The following is a 21,997-nucleotide window of genomic DNA, read 5'->3' on the forward strand; positions in this document are numbered from 1 at the left end:
AATACATGTATGCGAAGCAAAGAGAGAATTTTGGGGTTTTGTGGCTTTTTTTTTTTTTTTTTTAAAACACTGTTAATGGCAGTCAAGAGAGCCAGGCATTTGAGACCAGAATGTCCGAGATTCCTTAACATTTTAGACTGTGAACAATAAAGTTGTTACCTCTCCAAAACAAAGAGCTACCTGTCTCATCAGTTCTCCCATAAAAGTAATCGATGAATTCAACTCAAGGCATTACCTGCATTTTCTTAATAGACAAGGAGGTCTCCCCTTTTGTAATGGCAGTCAAGAGAGCCAGGCATTTGAGACCAGAATGTCCGAGATTCCTTAACATTTTAGACTGTGAACAATAAAGTTGTTACCTCTCCAAAACAAAGAGCTACCTGTCTCATCAGTTCTCCCATAAAAGTAATCGATGAATTCAACTCAAGGCATTACCTGCATTTTCTTAATAGACAAGGAGGTCTCCCCTTTTGTGCTTCTTGGGCATTAAATTTTTAAGCATTCAGTAATCTTAATTTCTGCAAAGAATATATTTAAGTGACACTCTGGATTCGTTCACCCACTGGATTCCTTTGCAAACACTTTCAATATTAGCCTTCTTTAACCCAACAGCATTCTCTCTTAGTCTGAGCACTCATGCCTAGCACGAGCGCTGTCCTAAGACACCCTCTGGAATTCATGAGTAATCGAGAAAGCATGAAAGCGCCCTCGCCACTCTGCAATCCACCCAACTTGTGTCTCTCAAACCGAAGTACTCACACACTTAAGAAGCTGCTGATCACTCATTCACATACGGATGTTCTACTTGCAAATGTTTAACTCTGGAAAATTAACTTTAGGCCATCAGCCCAAACGAACAACATTAAGTTGTTAACAGAAGAACTAATTGAAACCATAGATTTTTTGCTAAGCGTCGGCATCCTTAGTGTGTCAGCCATTACTCTAATTAACAATTAAATGCACGAAGGTAACATCAGAGGGAATAATCCATAATCCATACGGTTTTGTTCACTATGTAAACAGGCATCAGCTAAGACACTCAACCCTGGGAGGCACAGCACATCAGTGCAGCTGAAAACGTGATTTCATTTGGGAGTAGCCTCAACCTCCTTTCACAGAGAAGTATGACAGCCTCACCCATATATAAAGGAAGACTTGCAGGTAAACAGACTGAAGCTTTCTCCTCTATCCTCTCCATTCCTTTCACAGCTGGATACCTGCAAGTTTAGGTATTGTTCCTAAAAAAAAAAGGAAGCAACAATAGCAAACTCTTAGGAAAGAGGGGAAAATACCAGTTACATGACAATGTAAAATTCCTTAAGGGGGGAAAAAACCCCAAACCACAAACATAAAATGGAGAGAGGACATGTGTTCTGTCATATTAATTTATTAATGTAAAATAACTTTATTGTTTAGTTCAGATTAAAGAAAGCTGCATCAGTCAAGGAGATGTCACTTTTGCTGTTTGCTGAAGGAACTGCAAATCTCAGTGAGCAAAACAAGATGTCTAAACGCAAGACTGATGACTTCCTACCAAAATTTATCAGATGCTCTCACAAAGACTTCACTGGAAATCCTCGGCATGGGTCATCTGACAGATTATTCAAAGAAAGAAAAAAAAAAAACCAAACCACACCCACAACACACACCACTGGAATGAAGAAGCAAAGAAAAGAAAAAAAAAAAACCAAACAAAGTCTGACCTGTCCCTGTTTGGTCCATCTGTGATGTATTTCTAGTTCAAGAATTTGTTCATCCCTGACAAACCACAGTCCTGGGGAAATACATTTCAGTTTAAGCACACGTCAGTCTAAGATTTTTCACAAGGTGTACAAAATAACAATCAAATTGAAGGAAAAAAGACTGTATTGGTACTACCTCGTGTGAGCAGCCTCAAGATTACCGATTTAAACATGCTAACATAGTACAACTTGGCTTGGATTCGTAACTCTTCTGCAAATTCTTCACAAGCAGAGACAGAAACTTGCAACAGAAAGAAGGCACGGCCCCCGCACGCACGGAGGCTTTGACTGAGCCCTGAGGAAAGCAGGGCAATCGGAGAAAGACATCTCAAAAGGTGAACCGATGAGCGACTGAAACCAGTGTTATAGACAGACATAACAGGAAGACCTAAAATACACTTCCTAACTCCCAGCTGAAGTCCTGCAGCCCCCACTGCTACTAAACTGAGATAACAACATTTAAACATTAATGAGGTTCTCTCTGCTCACCTGTACCTGAGCTTGTAAAGTTGCAAGTCTCAAATCTCCAAAGGCAAAAAGAAGAGATCGCCGAGTCAGCTTACACATGGGGGGGGTGGGGGGGGGGGTGGGGGCGGGAAGATTGTATCTTCCTTAATAGTTAGCACACTGGCATTTTCCAGGCTGCTCGCCAAGTTAAGTAGGACATGCCTATTCTCAAAATTGTGCCAGTTTAACCAAAAGGTGCTGTTTTAAAACTGAATCAGTGAAACCAGTGCAAACACCCTTGCAGTCCTTCAATCTTATGTAGGCCTAGCTTCCATTAGCTTAATCTAACTGCTTATTAGGAAAATAAATTAGGAAAATAAAACTGGGTTCAAATCTAAAAAAGTATACAGAGTTGTACACTGGCTTAAACAGGATATTAAAAAGAAGTAAAGTTTATCTAATGCTTCTCTGAATATAAACAATTATCTTCAAGCCTAAACCACCTGCATTCTGTTAAAAAAAAAAATTAGTATGAGCACATCCAAGCTATGTTAGTGCTTCAAAGCACTAATAGCTCCCCTAAGGTTCAACATGACACATTCTGACAGTTTTGATACCAAAGTCTACTACAAACTTAAAAAAAGAGTCAACAACCTAGAACAAACAAACCAAAAAATCCCCCAGATATACCTAATGGAGGCTTCCCAAAGAAGGTAGATGAAAAGCACTGTCACCGGGGGCAGAAAGTTCTCTCTTAAAAGCCTAGGAGCAAACACAACACTCGACTTCGCAGCTGAGAAGGGTTTAAAGCATACTTTCATTTGTGTCAGCCTAAATCTGTCTGTGTTATGATTAAATAAGTTGACCAATACACTTCAGATTCAATCAACTGTTGAATAATGTAAAACGTGTTTGTAAAATTGGATGGCCTCCATGGATAACTCCCCATTCCCTCCAAGAGAAGCAGACTGGTAACTCAGTGTTTTGGTGCTGTACAAAACTTTGACAGAGAAGTCAATCAAGACAAATTTTAAGAGTCTGGTTTTAATTTAACACCATAAATGCTTTGAAATTAATAATACCATTTAGAAAATAAGTACTTCGAAACTTTTCTTCCCCAAGATGGGGCGGAACTTTCTGCTCTCACGTAAGACTAGTCAGCTTACTAGTTTCATCATTAACCATTCAGAAAGAGGGCAAAGAAGCAACAGCTTTAAAAACTAAAAATAACACAAACAAATTACAACAGTGCACTAAAATAGTAAGAAGTTAAGTCTCATTCAGCTACATCACTTAAAATATATTCTGACAGTAGTTTGTGCACACCAGATTTCCAGAGCCAACCACATGACACCAGCAGGCACACTGATGGATGACACGTGAAGAAGCGTGGTTACCTATTTTAAGATTATTACATACGATCAGTGAATTTGTTTAGTTGTGTGAGATCTACTGCATCAACTGAACTTACATTACCTTAAAAATAAAGCATGTACACTAGTCCAAACTTCAAAGCCGGAGACTTTTTATACTTCTTAATACCAGGAGAGGCTAGGGAGGAAGAAACCCTAAGGATTAAGGGTGGGCAAGGGGTGGTTGTTTTTTGTTTTTATTTTTAAACAAAACCTCACTGTAATATCTGCGAAAGTGAATGGCTGAGAGATTTGCCATTTAAAGAATACCACTCATCATTACTATCATTCTTCCCTCAAAACTATACATACTGAGAAGCCTGGAACTTCTTCCCTATAGAAGATAATAAACTGTACATGATAGTTTTGCTAAATACTAGGAGATATATATATAAAAAGGAACTGGTTTTAGTTATTTCATTTCTTACTTAAAACTGTAATTTTGTTTCTGCTTTAAGGAGCAAAATAACCATATAACTGAAGTTTAGCTTGCAGGAAAGAGATCTTTATATAAATTTTAATGTTGTGCAACTGCATGGTAATAGGATTGCATGTTTAGTACTATAGTTAGCCAGATACTTGAAGGTACTTGTGTACTGTAAGCATCTTAAGTTTACTGCACCTACATGAACATTTAGTGAAGTGTCCAAGTCAAGGTCTCAGCTACCATCTCTAGATTTTAACCACAGAAGGATTTACTGCCATAAACAGTATGTTGAGGAGAATTATTTTTGAAATAGTTTTTAATGATATTTGCAAGGGGACATACATGATTCAGCATGCCCACAGCATTCCAAACTTGACACCATACACTACAGCATTCACTCCTACTATTAGAGACCAGACAATTCTTTGAAAATATTTACAAATTAAAAAACCAAAAAACTATGCACTGAAATGCTAATAGACAAAGCACTGCTTTAATTTATATTAACACTGCACAAAAGTCTGACTAAGGTTTAAAGCTGAATAGCAACGAACAGCCTGTAATACACTTTCAAGTCACCTACAATTTAAATACAAGAAATGCTGACTCTGCCAATACTGCTTCACATATAAACTGTCTCCATCCAAGCCCTTCTTTACAATCCCACCATCACACTGTAACAGGGCCTCTCTCCCAGCTCGTATAAACAACACATGGGGTTTTTTTGGTTTTAACCAGATCACCCAGTGCATCCAGTTCAAACGTAAGTAGGCATTATACAAATGTATTGGTGTTCCAGCTGTGTCAGGTTCCCATCAGCGCCCGGGTAAAGCCTTGAGGAACAGCTGTGGCCACACAGAGTTAAGGGCTGACCATAAACACCACAAGCAAGGACTGCTGACGTTGGCATGCGAGTCAGAAAAGTGACTCCAAAACCCACCCCTTCCATGTATGTCCCAGCAGAGCCATCCACAGTTATTTCAGGTTAAGGAGGCATTCTGCCGCGTCGGGGAGGCTGCGCTGGCTCGATGCAACTGCTGGAGGAGGGCGGCTCAGGAATGCAATGTATTTGCTCTAGGAGTACGTGGCCACGCGAGCATGAGAAAGATCTGAATGTACCCAACACTGACTCCAGGCAGCGAGAAACACCTGAGGAAACTGCCCATCCTCGCCTAGTCGATGCAAAAGCCCCACCATCTTCTTAAATGCCAATTCAGCTGACTCTACAGCAAGTTTACACTCATGGCAGCAACAAGATCACCTTTAGGTTAGGACCTCCTGCAGAGAGTAGAGCTCCCTGGTGCTGCTCCAACAGGCTTTTCCCCACTCTCCCCATCGGTCGCAACCACTTATGCCCCAAGAGACCAGCGTGATGGAAAAACACATCACCCTCACACCTTGGGAAAAATAAAAAGTGTTGCATTACCAACTATCAATTGATTAAAAGGAACCCATCTGGTTTGTTCCAAGTCCATTTATACTTAGCATTAGGGAACTGCTACGAAAACAACCAATCCAGGCAAAAAGTTACCTACTTTCCTCTTTGCCACTATTTCAATAAAAAAAATAATATTTTATATATTCATCAAGTTATTCACCCTTCCTAAAAGGCAAGTAGGCTTCTCCACAGACAGGCCCTTTTCTGTGAACAACAACTAAAATACCTGTTGATGCTACCTGTCAAGGCTCCTGTCAATCACCATTGCTGTGATTATCTGTAACTCGACAAGTATTTGTGACCAAAAAAAAGATATAAATAAAAAAAATATGCAAGAACATAATTGATGAAAAACTGTTTGCCTCAGCCTGCAAACCCTGAAACAACTCAAGGATGTGAACTCCTCATCATCTTAAGCAACAGCAGTGGAAATTGCTGATGGACAGATGATGTACAGCGAAACAAAAGGAAGATGAAGAAAGAGAAGCAGACACCAGAAGGAACAGCAGCACTGACAAAAGTCTGCACTACTGGAAGGGGGAAAATAACGCTGAGTGCCATGAGAACTAAGGAACAAGTGGAACAACAATCAATTCTGCAAAATGCTAGATTCCAGATTTCTATATAAGAAATCAACTTCCCTTTCAAGTCAGCAGGCAATCACTTCAGATTTCAGGGTTGGCAGACATATATTTTTCAGCCATAGAACATATTTTAAAATGAAATTTCTACATCATTACTGAAAATAAACAACAGATCTTCTAAAACATGTATCTGTTGTTGTACACTAACAGCGGATAGTAGTTTCTGAATAGGAGACAGCATTTCAGGAAATTACCCGAGGGCAGCCAACTGATCTACTAACTTCTATTACGTATTGTAAATGGCCCTGTATCTTTACACTAAAGATACTACAGATCCCAGAACTCACTTTGTATCCTCTCTAAGTCTTCACCTGATCTGAGATGTGCAACCAAAGAAGAAAACCAATTTTGAAGCCAGAGGAAGGCTGAAGGGAAGAAGAGGAAGAGGAGGAGCGGGTAAGAACCCGTGGATGGCAGAGGCGCTTGCCAAACATGCGCTGCAATAACAAAGGGAGCAAGTTCCACAGCATGGGTTTTAATTGTGACTGCCCTGCTACTAACCCCATGAAATCAAGCTGCAAGCGCTAACGACTGAGATACCCCGACAGGCCTCAGCTATAATTGCTTTTCTGTGTCCTCCGGTCCCTTAATCAACCGCACTACAAAACATCTCAGACATCAGAGGTTACTCTCAGCACACAGAATTGCAACTGAAAGTAAGAAAAAAGCCACCGCTCCATGCACGGCACAGTACTATCACGCTCACATCCACCCACTGCGTGCAGAAGGCTGCTCACATAATCTGTCTTCCAGATAAAATGTTCACACAGAGTGGTCTTGCAAAAAGCTAACTAGAAACAAAAAAAAGTAAATTCAAATTGCAGGTGCTGTAACAATTGATAACTGCAGTGTTCCTAACAAAATTCTTCCATTAGTTCCAAATGGAATTGACTTATTTCATGTTTCAAATAAGTACCTAGTTTTTGCTGAGGGGTGGGTACACACAGAATTATTATATATGAAGATCTAGCTTATATTTAATTATAAATTCTTCAGGGAAAGCACTGGTTTTGTATTGTTTGTTCCTGTAAGCAAAATGGGTTTCAAGTCTATAGGCAGTAACACATAATGATATTATCTGGTTACTTAAAAACTGTTTAAAACTAAATTCACAAATAGGAAAACAACAGAGCTTAGGATGCAATCTGAAAACAACACAGCCCAGGATGCTCAAGAGGAGCCAGCAGTGTACCGTGGCAGCTGGGAAGGACAACAGCATCCCAGGCTACGCTACCAGGAGCAGAGCCTGTAGATTGAGGGAGGTGTCGATCCCCCTCACCCAGCACTTGTTGGTCCCCAGCCCGTATCACTGCACAGGACTCCTCCAGGTGCAGGGCTTTGCATTTGCCCTTGCTGATCTTCACAAGGCTGCTGTTGGCCCATGCCTCCAGCCTGCCTGTATCTCTCTGAATGGCAGCTCTGCCCTCAGGCGTATCGACTGGTCCCCCAGCTTGGCACACACACAAACCCTCAAGCGCCAGTAAAAAGACTATAATGTATTTTATTCCCAGGATCAATACAAGCAATGCTATGCAGCTATCAGCAAGACTACTGAAAGTTACTCCAGAAAACAAGAATTTTCTTCCTCTGTAAAGGCAACCTCAATTAAGGGTTCCAAAGCCAAGATAACTCTTCTTTGCAAATGAAGGACAGCTGATGAAAAAAAGTGTAAGAGGTTTTTCAAAGGGAGAAACCTCAAAGGGACTCCATCTTCCTATCACTGGCAAATTCTGTTCTTCACCGAGCCCCTGAAGAATTCCTTCACTCCCTCTGGAAAGCTGTACCCAAACTGGGGGGAGAAAAAGGAAAAAAAAGTGTTTTGGAATTTTCCCTCATTCTAAGGCAATTTTTCTCTGGGGTTTTACTATGGACCTACTACCAGTTGAACTGTAGAAGCTGAAGCCTCAATGGTGAGGAAGGGTCATTTCTTACTAGCTTTGTTTTTCAATGGATGTACATTTGAAGTAGCAGGATGTGTGTTTAGAAAGACTAAGAGGCACAGTAAAAAGTAAAAATCAGAAGCAACACCTCTGCAACATCCATGTTGCTACACGAGAAGACAAACTGAAAGTAAAGGTAGTTGATAGTATCTTCATCTACATTTTTTGTCCTGTAGAGGAATATTATTTTCCATGTTTGCAAGGCTCTTTATAAAGTTATAGGACTAAATAGGTAAAAATAATGTATGTTTATCTTATTAATGCCTATATAGCCTACAATATAACTTTGGCATAGCCTTTGGCTCATGAGAGAGACCACTCCTGTTTTCTATTTTCGCTGAGGAAAATGACAAAGTCAAGACTCCAGTCTAGGAACTCCTGTGTTGTTCTTGAGTCCGTGCCAGGTGTTAGGAGGCCTTCAGGAGTCACTACATGTCATTTTCTCCAAGTTATAATGGAGATCTAATAAAAATTTACTCGAGGCATTAATTTTAATGCAAAAATTAGATATTTTGAAGTATAAAGCATTTTAAACATGGATCTTACTCCCGAGGCATTCCAAAGTACTGGAACAGGCAAAGCAAATAGCAATAAAATAGTAAATTGCAATAGGAATTTCACTACAGCAAACTAACCTCCTTTCAGCGAAAAATGGGAGTTACCAGCAGGATCCCCACAGGACCTGTACTTTTCATACGTGACCTGGGAAAAGGGGGCGAGCAGCAGAGTGGCAATGTTTACATGCAGTATGGATATATGTTGCATAATCCATCCTAGCCCTGACTGCAGAAAGATGCACAGAAGGGTAAAATGATACCAAGTGCCTAGACAAGAAAATGGCAGGTGAAATTCAGTAAAGAGTAAGTGCAAAGGAATACTCGGGGTCCTTATACACAGTGATGTCTTCTAAACTGGATAGCATCACTTTAGAAAAAAACATAGTACCTACAGGCAGTTCTCCTAAGAACATCATCTCAGCACAGCAGCAGAGGCAACTGAAGCGTCATAAATCACTAGACAGGGAAAGGCGACACAGAATACACCACTATGCCAGCATACAAATTCATGGTGTACTTGTACATTAATACTGTAATTCTGGTTGCCTTAAAGAGGGATTAGCAGAACCAGAAAAGCAAAAGCTGCACAGAAGGGCGGCAGGAATGACCAGAAACGTGAAACAGTACTCATCTGAAGAAATACTAAAAAGACTACAATTCTTCAGTTTAGGAGGGAAAGTGTGTCGGCTGAAAAATATATGGACGAAAACGCCAGACTTCTAAAACCATAAAAAGTAAAACTACTGGGAAATGAGTTTTCACAATAGAGAGTCTAGGAGACACTGAAATCACCAGGCAGTAGGTTTTAAACAAAAGGAAGTTCCTTTTCCATCTAATCAAACTGCGGGTCTCGTTGTTACAGGATGTTGCAGAAGCCAAAAGTACAAATGGCTTTTAAAACAAGATTACCTAAATTAATGGCAAATATGTCCATCCATCTGTGCGTATTACGAGCAGTGGTCCAGATGCAACCTCTGGCTCAGAGAGTTCCTGAATTGCCAGAAGGTGGATGGTATATAAAAGCGTCAGTTTATATACATGTCAAAGCTTTATATACACACCAATTATTGATTATTTACAACAATGACATGATGGTATGAACATAGATGACAAATACTTGTGTGAAACGGAGACACCCGATAAGGAAGAACTCCCATCTAGCCAACATGAGAAGGCAACTTGCTAGAATCTGAAACTAATTAGCCAGACTGCAAAAACAGTGCAAGTTTTTAGCAGAGTGGGTCATCAGCATTTTGAACAGTAACAACAGCATTTCTAATTTTTTTACAGTAAGACTGGATACTCTTCAAAAACACATAGCTTTAACCTACAATTCAGGGATGGTCTAGCATCTAGTTCATACAGAAGGTCACTTCAGATGAGCACAACTCCATCTGGCTTCAATTTGCGACTAGATATAGGGCACGGATGATCAAACTGGCATCTCCCGAGAGGCACGCGGCTCTTATCTTTCGAATGCAGTCCTTGCAGAAGATAGTGCATCAACAGGGTGCCTGCAACTGCTGAATACCTGGCAGAGAGCAGCAACTGAGGCAAGCCTAGTCCTCTGCACCCCTGCCAGGGGCAGCCCGCCTCTCTCGGCACCTGCTCCTTCTCCCTTCTCCTCTCTCTCAAAAGCAAAGGAACCCACCACTGCAGACCGAGGTCTCCACAGGAGCACAGACAGGAGGAAAGCGGGCAGGAGCAGCAAGTACGTGTGGGGAATACAGATGGAAGAAGAATGGCTACAAGTTAAAACAGGGGGTGAGGACTCTAACTTGAGAGCTGCAGGTTTTTGATTTATACAACAGCCTAACAAAATATATGACCCTGACTCTTACTTGTTCAAAGGTTCCCTCCTCACACTTCTCTGATACTGTTTTTAATGTTAAGTGGGTGGCATTTTTCGTAAGTAAAATAAAACTAAAACATACTGAAAATAATTTTGTCCCGATGTTTGTTACAAATTTGCTACATAAAGTAAAAATATGGGAAATATTAAAGTAAAGCACTTTTTGGTAGTTTGTGGCTTTGAAACAGCGTATTTCACTTTTCTGTCTGTCTAGCAAAGAAAGGATAGCTATCCCTGGTGCACTATGCCCTCTCACTATAGAAGAGGTCCCAAAATCATATATAACTTTAAAACAATTTTGGAAAGAAAGTACGAGCCCCCCTATAGATAAATAATTGATTTTAATTTCTTAAACTTTTGCTTAAATCAGTCTTGTGAAGTGTACACATGCTTTAAATCAGCAAGCTATCCTAGCACAGGACTGCATAATGGGCATATGCACGTATGAACTGTAAAACAGGCAACATGGGAGAAAACAGTGAAGAGGCAGCAGCACAGACTGTAGTACAAGTGACCACCCAGATGACCAAAAGGGATTCAAGCCAGGAATATTTCAAGCTGTTACATTACATACATATCTGACCACAATGTTCCTTTAAGAAGCAAATGACCACTAGTAGGAAGACAGACGTCTGGTCACTTGACTCAGAGATGCAATAAGCAGGACGTACTACTGACTGTGCCATTGCTGGAAAAAAAACTATTTTAACAGACTGCAAAAATTGGTTTGTTTTGTATCTCCTCCACTCCAAACTGCAGTATTTTTTTTTTTCCACAGGAGGGCTGAGGTTGGCAGGCATCTCTGGAGATCATCTGGTCCAGCCCCCTGCTCAGAGCTGGGTCACCCACAGCAGGCTGGGTGACCAGCAGTCGGGTTTCGAGTATCTCCAAGGACGGAGACTCCACAACCTCTCTGGCAACCTGCTTCTCCGTTTGACCACCCTCACAGTGGAGAAAGCGTTTCTTACGTTTAAATGGAATTTCTTGCATTTCAGTGTGCCCACTGCCTTGACACTGGGCACCGCTGAGAAGAGCCTGGCTCCCTCTTCTTCACTCCCACTATCAGGTATCTGTACACACTGGTACGGTCCCCCCCATGCCTTCTCCCCTCCAGCATAAACAGCCCCAGCTCTCTCAGCCTCTCCCCATATGACCTGAAAAAGCAAATCCACTATTATGAAGAGTGCTACTGACTGGCTGATGCTCTGTCATATAGGGGCTAAAGGAGACACAAATAAGGTTAAGCCAAACAGAGGTACTATTAGCCAACATCTATTTCACTGGGCATCATATAATATGCTAGCTGAAACTGAGTCAGTTTAAGATGCCCTTATCAACTGGCCACAGTTTCCTTTCTCACAGCAGCAGGGCTGCGTGCCAGCTGCCTGAACAACAATGCAGCAACCGCTGGAACTGGAAGGGCCCGATGCCTTCAGCCAAGCACAGACCACACGCTGTTCGAATACAGCAGAAGCTGTTGCAGGAGCTTGGCGTCCACGGCAAGGATTAGCCGCTTGAACAGATGCCTGAACAGGATGGAGAGCAGCAACAAGAAAGATACGTTATTAACCAACTATAAACTGCTTTGGAAACCTTTCACGTTGCATCCCTGGACTTTTTCATAGCGCAGAGAACTTAAACATATGAGGATTTCTGCCTCAAAAGTAGTATGGACCAAGTTTTTGATCTATAGCAATTTAAATTCCACATTATCACAACACTCAGGTTAGTCTATTATTGTAACTTTTTGGTTTAATTTGACTAGTAACTTCAGGACTGTTCTAACTATATAGCTGCAGACTCCTGAACTACACAAGCAGGAAGATAACAGACCCTGGCACACCAGAAGGTCAGCAAGCCACAGCAAGAGTGTGCCCAGCAAAGAAACCTGCAGCCTCTGCCACTTCACCAAGAATTTCGAGCTACCAACAGAACAAAGTGATGTGAATTGACAATACAAGCTCCTCCTGTAAACAGATTTAAAATATCTTTATATAAAAAAACAAACCACAAACCAAGCAAATACATATAAGCCCCTCAAATCTTCAGCCAGTTTATTGCATTTTAAAACTTCTTACAGTCATCTGACAACCAATGCAACAAGTCTTCCACCCTGTTAGGACCAAAAGGGAGAACAGCTTCTTGAACTCCCTCACTGTGTTTACCTTTGTATCATTTTCAACATAATGCTTGTTTTTGCTGAAACAAGGCAAGGCAGTCTCAGGCTCTGCTCTCGCAGCAGCAGGCTGGGGCCACATAGCAGCATCTCCTCAAAGTTGTACATCATTTGTACAGTCCAGAATGCTTCACGGTCAAACTACGTGCTCTGAGCTGGTCTGACCCTAAATTAATGTGTAAAATTAATCCTCAGGTATAAAATAGTCTTTTTCGTTAGGCCCCATTAATTACCCTACAGGTATGGCCTTCATCTCTTTGTTAGAGCACTATGCACACAACATATACATAACCACCCTACCTTCACATACAACGTCCATGTAGACGTGCAGGCATGCACATTTCTACCCGATTCCTATTTATAACATTATATGCTAACAAAAATACTCTTGAGTAGTTTTAAGTTAAATACCAAAGAACAAGAAAGTCTTCAAGTGTAAGCAGCTGTTACGTGCGTAAAAGCATTGCTCTATTTTTGACAGACACTGCCCTGGAACAGTGAGTGAATTCGCTTTCAACCTGAAGCTTATGACTGCCACTTACCAGCTAATTCTGGCACAAGCCTGCACTGAAAATATGCTTGATCAGCTATCGTTAACCAACCATCTTCAGAAACTGGAAGGAGTTTACAAGGATTTAATGAGCACCGAATGACTTTTTCAAAAGGCCAAAGACCAGCATTAGTCCTCCTTTTGAAGGGTCTAAGTAGTAAGTCACAAATGTGGAAAACAAAAAGGGTATCATAAATAATGATTACTCCATTCAGTAGTAGCTGCAAAGTCAAATAACTTTACTCTTCTGTTCACTGAAAATATTGCTTTCAAAGTGTTATTTCCTTAGTGCAGTGTAAAAAAACATGCCAATGATTAAAGATCTTGTATTGATATATTCCAAGTAAGTTTATTTCCAAAAAATACTTGCACAGTCCTGGGATTGTCCGCAGTCACTCTCTTACTGTAAGGTAACAAAACACAGCAGCACAAGAGACAGGGATCTCCATGAATGTTCCACTAAAGAATTAACTAACCAACCCACTCACAACAGTGCCAAACTGAATTCTGAACTGAAAAAAGTGCTGTCTTTGTACAAGTGCTCTCCAAGGAGCCTAAAGAAAACCGATTTAGTTTCTGGATGGGCAAGAAGAAACTTTTGCTCTCTATACAGAGTACCCATTTCCCTTTCATAAAACAAGTTTCCTTTCTGCTGCAGCAGAAAGCCTTCATTTAAGCTGCTACAAGGTTAAATGTAGCTTACTAGCTACACGTATACTATGTACATACCTAAAGGAACATAGATATATACTAGCACTCAGCGCAGGACAACATGGTAGCAACTAGAAAGAGAGCATTTTGCAAAATTCCAATAGCAACCTAGCCTGTTCAAGCCAAAAGCTGTCAGATATTAACCAGGACAGTCTAAACACCACAACTGAATTACAAACATCATGAACGCAGGTAAATATCATGGAAGAGAATAATATGCTGCCGATTTATTTACAGGAAATAGCTGGCAACCTATTCAGAAATTAAGCGTCATCCAGAAAAAGGGAAAAAAAATCTCTCAAACACCCAGTCAAGGTCACCGATACAACTAACCCAGAGATTCGAGGAGAACTGCTGTTCAGACAGTCCTATGACTTGGCAGGACATCACTTCCAAGGAATTTCAGCCCAAGAGGCCACCGTCAAGGGAAGACAGCTCTTCCTCTCGAGCTGTACAGCTATGATGAGAAGCATCCCGCTTGATTTTTGGGCGGTACTGAGTCGAGCCCATTCTGCACAGGAAAGACAGCATAGTACATCAAAGCAGCAACATGGTCAGAAAATCATTGATACCACTGCCAGGAAAAAAGTGAAATTAATTACCCACAGTATACTGAAATCACTGATGTGCACAAACCACAAGGCTACAGGTTCCTAATCTCCAGAACAGCAACAGCTCAAAAACTAACTGCAGTTGCACAGTCAAAAATTACTGGAAAAAAGCAAGCAACAAACCAACCCAGAACTTCATAGAGCTATCCCAGGGAACAGAGAGGAAACAGGTCAAGAAAAGTGAAACAGTACTGAAATTGCCCATTTCAGACAGAGCCCCTGAAGCAGAGCAAGCGCTGGACCTGGCAAGCAGGGACCTTCCTTACCAGCAGCAGCCAGCAGCAAAGAGTAGCAAGCTACAGCACGGTGTTCATCGCAGAGGATGCCAGTCCAGCTCTATCTTGAAACAGAGACACCAAGAATGTCTTCGGTGCTAATAAAACTCTAGAATAATGGGTAGGGACAGCCAACAAGCATAAGAAATCTAGCTAGTAGGTTGGGTTTGAAGCTTGAGGGGGAGGGGGGGATCATTTTCATTTGGAGAAAATACTTTTTTCCTTGTGCATATTACATGGGATGATCACACGGTGGGTAGACCAGCAAAGCTTCTGTATAAAACTGTCACAAGGAAGATCCTTGGAGGACAGAAGAATGCATTTCTGATGGCAAGAATTGAGTCTCACACTGAACATGGAAGAACAAAGAAAAGGAAGGTTAAGAAAGAAAAAAAAAATACATAGCTAGCAAAGATTTCTTAACTTGTGTTCAAATTTTCAGGGGCAAATTTTGGGATAATCGGTCCCTAAGTGTTAAACTAAGGCTGTAGTTTGGCAAAGCTTTAAGCTGGCATAAATTTGCATTGCTGCTGAAAGAAAGTCTCACCATCTGCCAGTCCCCTGTGCCAGCACAAACATCCGAACACTGAACCAGGAGCACTTCTTTTGCCAGTTTATTTTTCAGATGGATCAGTTCCCCAAACCAGTTCACAGGATGGCCATGTAAATACTTGTGCTGGCAAAGAAGAGTGACTACTTCTCCGACAGCGCCAGCCAAAAGTGTTCACTGGACTACAGCCTAAGACACAGGGGTATGGAGAAGTTCCTAGCAGTCACAGGCGGTGCTCCCCACCCTCAGGCATGCTATATTCATACCACACTTCAAAGTTACAATCACCACACAGTTGCCCCTCAGAAACTAGTATATCTTTGTAATTTTGTCTAGTAGGAGAACCTGCCAGAATCTCAACAATGTTCACATTTTAATTTTCACCGGCCATAAACAAGTATCTTTTCTGGATGCTGTGCTTCTCGATCAAAAGACCATTTGCATTAGAGACAACAGACAGCCTTTTGATCATCTGTTCCGTTTGGGACCCAAAATGCTTGTACATGAGGAACAACAAATGAAACTGTACTCATCGCATGTCAGGGCTCTATCCCAACAGGGATATAAGAACTGTGAGCTGCTGAGTGTCCATGAATCACCATACAATCCTTCACTGACCAGCACACTCGTCTAGAAGAAAACACCATCGCCAACAGAAACATCGCTGTCAGGAAAAGAATTGATAAGGACGAGCATCGGTCATATTCTGTATCAAGGTCAAGCAACTCAAGTGAGTATTGGGAGACTGAGAGAGACCTAGCCACACTTTCCCACAAGCCAGTGACAAATTCAAACCCGTACAGTCATCCATTAGGAACCAATTAGATCAGTAAGTTTTCTACCAAGAAATAAATTCAAGGCGTGATAGCGAAATAAATCCTCAGAATGATACAAAAGGATCTCTGTAACCAGGCATGCCACAAGCAAATTGAGGGGAAGCCTCCCACTTTACAGACGTTCCTCAGCCTGGTTCCCCAGCCGCAGCTCTTGGGTCCTCCGATCAGAGCAGGACTCACCTGAGCTGCAGCAGAGCTCCGCACCCGCCTCTGTGCTCACTTTCCTTCTACTGGCACTCTGCCACCATCATCACTTCTCAGTACCTGCTTGGTTGCCGTGTCCTTATTCTCTACCTCTTATTTTCATCTGTCATCTTACTGCTGCACACACACCCACGGTTATACTTTGCAGAATAAGATATAATAGAAAGAACATCCAGAAATCTTGCTCAGGTCTCCTGTATGCTATTTTAAACAGCATCTGCAAAACTCGGACTTACCTATCCCTCCTCCCATGTTCCCTCTGCCCCCTCTCAGTGCTACATGGCTGCTGACAGCTTCAGCTCTATCAGCTGATTGCTGCTTCTTAGTAACATTTCTCTTTCCTTGGCAACATTAATCCAACATGTTTGTAGGAAAGCTGCTACATAAATAAATGGCCAGAGCAGAGAGCCTCTTCTTTCCAGGTTCTAGAAAAGCTAACAGCAGGGTATGAGAAATCCACTCACTCTTAGAGGATTATTTTCTAAAGGAGCATTACTAACTTTGAAAGAAGCTAATTTAATAGGGCACAGTCGGACTAGTCTGAATCCAGAGCACTCAAGGTCTTCAGAAAACTCCAGGATGCTCTCGTGTGCAGCATCACGTTGAAAACTGATGAGCATCCAGGGAATTATAAGCAGAAGTTAAAGTACTTACAATCAGGTCAGTTTATTTTGAGATTGGAGGCGGGGACAGAGTAAGAAATGAGCAATTATGTAATTCAACAATTTCAAGAAAAAACACAAAAGCAGGCTTGCACAATGTGCAGCCAATAAAGCAATTTTTTACGCCACTGGTGGCTGAGAAGCAGTGGGTGCCACTGGCCCACTGGTAGAGACAAAAGAGCATTAAAATGGAGCAATTTGTACTGTAGCTCTTCTGTCAGGTTAAAGGAGTGGGAATGAAGCAAAAACTAAAGGGATGTAACAGGGACTGTCAAACCGTCTGTTCAATCTCCTACCAATAAAAGGCACGGGGTAGGGTTAGGAGATGGGTGGCACTGGGTGTGATGGGAGCAGAAGCAGGAACAGCTGACAGATCAGATGTCTGTTTATACAGTGATTATTAGGAACCCAGTGCACAACTGGGATCTCCCAATATTATTGCAATACCAGTGAAGGATGCAAACTTCAGATTTATATGAAGCTTTAGATGATCAGCAGAGTCCACAATAGGGGAAAGAGAAACCTAGCAAAAAAATCATAAAGCTGCCCCCTCCCTTGCCCCCTTCTCAGCCTCTGTGTGGGGATGGAGGAAAAACCTTCTCACCTGGGTGAGATTCAGGGGGATTTAATTCCCTGACTTTGATGAACATGTTTATACCTCCACCGGCTATCTAAGACAGGACAGGCAGGAAACAGAAATACGTGCACATACAAGTGTGGCAACTGGTAAGAGAAAGAAAAAAAGAAGATAATTAATATTTTGGGAAGAAATGGAAGAAGAAGAACCTTGAAAATAACAGGAAGTAGGAGAAAGACACTACAGCTCATGTATGCAAGTACGTGCCACCATCTGCTAGAGAACAGAAGGAAGCAGAGTGTGGAAAGAAAGAGACTAAGAGAACAAAAGCAAGGAATGCAGTAAGTCAGGACTTCTGAGATGAGTAAATAGTTAGCCGTTCTCTTATACCTGCTGCTGCACTGTCCACACACCTCAAAGGTAGTTGGCTAGTTTATACCTACTGCTATATAGATACTTTTCAGGCTGGAGAGTAATCTACTGATGGTCAGGTCTAAGCAGAACCACATCAGTTTAAGTATATCAGTTCTAGGTAGCCCAGTTAGTCTAGCGAAAACCCCTAACAGAGACTTCAAAATGTAAAATCTCAAGTTTCTCACACTTAACATTTTACCTTATTTCATGTCCTTTATCTTAAGAGACCGGCCCTGGTGAATGTAAATTAGTTTAAAATAGATTCCATTAAAACAATGTAGCTTTTTCCCTGATAAATAGTTTTACAGGCTAAGAGATGCAGGGTATACATCTCAAGACCCATTTCTTTTCTGCTTTTCAGGTACTGCTTCTAGACACTTTGTAGAAGTGATGGCAAGTTCAATGCCAACACCACCAACAGGTACACAAGTTAAGCCTTAACTAAATTTGAAGTGATAATCTAGGTATCATCTCTTCCATTTTATCTACAGCTATTTTTTCCCAATGCCAAACACAATCAGCCTTGATCAACATCATTAAAGCCTTTGATCAATAATCCATTCACTTTTGTAAAAATACCCAGCTGCTAGTTAAACCACAGAGAATAAAACTCTAAGATTTTATAGGTATATTTAGTCAACAAAACATTTTTGAAGACTCAGTAATAGAAAGAGGGTAGGAATTTCAGCACACTGTGGAGCGGATTTATTTATGATTCATTCCCTCTAATAGGATATGCTTGTTTACAGAGCTTGAACTAGATCTGGTAAAGGTTAAAGATTCAATAAAAGCTCCTGTGACTCCTGCAACATAATGCCAACCCTTGCACAACATTCAAAAACAAAGCCAGTTTTCTAAGCAGACACTGCAGTGAACCCAACAACAATATTTTAAATAACTGGCTGCAAGCGGTTTGGGGTTTTTGCTTGTTTTTCATTTAAAGGTCTAATAAAAAAAAATTGAAGTTAGGTTTAAAAAAAAACCAAACAAAACAACACACCTTTAGAACTGTTAATACAAAATCACCTTCTCCTCAAAGTTACAACACCGCACATCTGATTTTTCAGTAAATGACTTTTTGAGGAAACAAACTCCTAGGCTTCACCACCCCAGATCTCCTCAGCACAGCTACATCCCTGACATTTATGAGCACAGCCCAATTCTAGCAGGTCCCCTGTTGCATGAGGTGCCGTACCAAACTGCAATCATTTAATACCGTGCCAACCCATCACCTTGCGTGGCTAGCATTGGTAGCGTTTTAGAGAGGGCAGGGGGATCCCCAAGGGCTGGAATTCTTTTGCTGGTTCAGATGCCGAGGAATTACAGATCTCACCAGTGACGCTGCAAATTGGTTTATTTAGCACCTTCAGTAAAATGGTACACTACGTTCTCCAAACACCAACTATGCAAACCACAGTATTGCAATATATGCACACAGGAGTAGTAAAATTACTCTGTAAGAGCTCAGTCAGTCAATGTGTGCTACGTTTCCATGCGTTTTGGTCCTATTACTTGAAATGAAATCAGTAAGAATAAGTATTACATGTGGATCGTTCCTTTTAAAAAGTCTTTGCTGTGAATGCAAATCCAACATACCCATCAAGATCTGAAAGCAGACCGTATTTGACTAAATGAACTAAGCAGCTGTCACCACGCAAAGTGCACTAACAGAAAAGCTCCAGAGTAACCTGTTGCAGCTATTAGAGTATCTCCACTGCACACCCATCCATACTGCCAAGAATAAAAAGTATACCGGGACTCCGGCAGCAATGCAATCAAACCTCGATTCAGAAAAAGCAGGGGCAAGAAGTGAAGAAAAAATTACTTCAGATAACCAAGAGGTATCTCTGTGTTTATTTTAAATCTTCCCTTTCCCCCTCTAAACAGCCAGGAGCCCTGAAGGGATGTACAGAAGAAGTTTCCCTGCCGGACTGCCCCCCCCGCCACAGCCCTTCAACTCAACTTACTGTGGCATTAATGGCGGAGGAAAGGTGCAGTTCTCCACGGACGCAAAAGAAGAGAAGGTGAAAGTCACATCACTCCTATCCCTGCTGACTTTACGAATAAGCATTCCCAAACACTGACAAGCCCCACGTTTCAACAGATCAAATTCTTCCACTGACCTGTCCATCTCTTCTCACCAACTGCTTCTGTTTATTCAACTCAGGGGGGAATCTGTGAGAGTGACTGACAGTCTTCATTCTGCTCTTGCTGAAACTTTAGGGAACTGAGCTTTCCTGCAGCACTACAAGCACTGACTTTTGTGGGGAGATAAGCAAGGGAAGGTGAGAAGGCAGAAAGTAATGCGTTTCTGTGCCACCAAGCAGTAAAGCACTGCACCTTTACTGATTTGATCCCTGCACCTGTTCTGATCCCCCAAATACAGAGGAATTTCAGCAGTGACTGAAAACCAAGTGGGGCTAAACAATCTTCATTGCTTTGCTGTTGCTCCACAAAAGCGTGCAGCGTGAAGAGATTTTTCTCTGTCTTTCACAATTAGCAAAAGTATCAGTTACTACTTAGAAGTGTAAGATACAGTAGTCCAGGAACCGCACGCATGATTCAGGATTACATTTCCAAAAGTCCTTTTCTAAAGCCCTGGCACGTATTTACAGAAGCACACCACTGCACATAAAAACAGAAGCGGTATTCCTCTTTGCTGCATAAAATTGAAACCCAGAAAAGCCACTGATATTTTTAGAGTGCAAGTTTGAAGCACTGGGGCCTTGAAGAGATTTAGGACTGTCTGAAAGATAGGTTGGCTTAGAAGAGTCCGAGATAACAGGGATCTAGAAGGAATCTAGACCATGTTCCCGTTAAAAAGTTTTAGCACAGTACTGGTTCATCTCAAGGTACGCAAAGACGGCATTTCGAAAAAATGAAGAATTCCCACCCACTTTTCTTTATCACAGGAGTTTCCTGTGCCCCAAACAAATCCAAGGCTGTTTTTTGCCTTCCAGTTTCTCCCCTCCTCCCTCCCACAGCTTCCTACCAGCTGAGATTTTGCAGCTGCAGCAACAACAGTCTGTCTGTGACACTGCAACCACCACGGCGGGATGGTTCCTACCAATTCACTAGCTTCCTTATGTTTTAATAGAGGTAGCAAATTGTGAAGGGGCTTCCCCCCTCTTTTTTTTTTTCTTCTCCTAAACTGAAAAGATACTGATGAATATTCATTACTAGTCCTTTACCAAGAGCGTGAATTCTATTTAAAGGACTGGAAGGGAATTGCAAATTAGGCTAATACAATGGGAAATCTTGACTCAGTTCTCTGGTCTCAAAATACAGCTAAAGAGTAAAATTTTTGCAGAAAAGAGACTTGATGATAGTTTAAAAAAAAAAAAAAAAAAAAACCCCCCTCCCCCGCGGGTGGCCCCGCTCCCCCCGGTAGCCCCAACCGCCAGAGGGTCGCACTGTAACTCTACAGTGCCGCCGGGGCACTCGCCCGCCGACGCGGGTCTCGGGTCTCCGTAACTCACTGCTGTACAGTGCCGCCGGGGCACTCGCCCGCCGACGCGGGTCTCCTATCCGCATTTTTAGGTCCAGCACTTGGCAGGCCGCATTCTGAGCCAGGACTTGCCAAAACCCGACCCCTTCACGCGAGCCTGCAAACGCCGTGCACAGAATTTTTCACGCTACTCGGCAAGCGCCGCTCCGGCGAAGGTGCGCGCTGCTGCTCCCCCCAGAACGCACACCGCAGCCGGCGCCTAGCACACGCTGCCCCCCCGTTTTCAGGAGCCAATGAGTATATCGCTTTCAGTTTTTTCGGGAGACCTCGCGTTTCAATACGCATCGCCTAGCGGATAAGCTTCCAGGTCAAGTTTTTAAACAAAACGCAGGGATATAAATGAGATACCATTTATATTTTTCCCTGCTCTGGAAAAGCGAAGAGGCAAACAAACCCTTTCCACACCTTCTCGGTCGAGAGCAATCCCCGGGCCCCGATCGCGGACAACACCCGCCCGCCGCCGA

General features: G+C 42.0%; 1 protein-coding gene across 1 annotated transcript in view; it reads right to left on the bottom strand.

Annotated features, from left to right (window-relative positions):
- Positions 1-21,997, bottom strand: part of EGLN1 (egl-9 family hypoxia inducible factor 1) — a 35,034-nt gene that overhangs the window by 12,362 nt on the left and 675 nt on the right. The window lies entirely within an intron of this gene.

The sequence above is a fragment of the Aptenodytes forsteri genome, unplaced genomic scaffold (genome assembly GCF_000699145.1).
Source record: "Aptenodytes forsteri isolate BGI_AS27 unplaced genomic scaffold, ASM69914v1 Scaffold132, whole genome shotgun sequence".
Classification (NCBI taxonomy): domain Eukaryota; kingdom Metazoa; phylum Chordata; class Aves; order Sphenisciformes; family Spheniscidae; genus Aptenodytes; species Aptenodytes forsteri.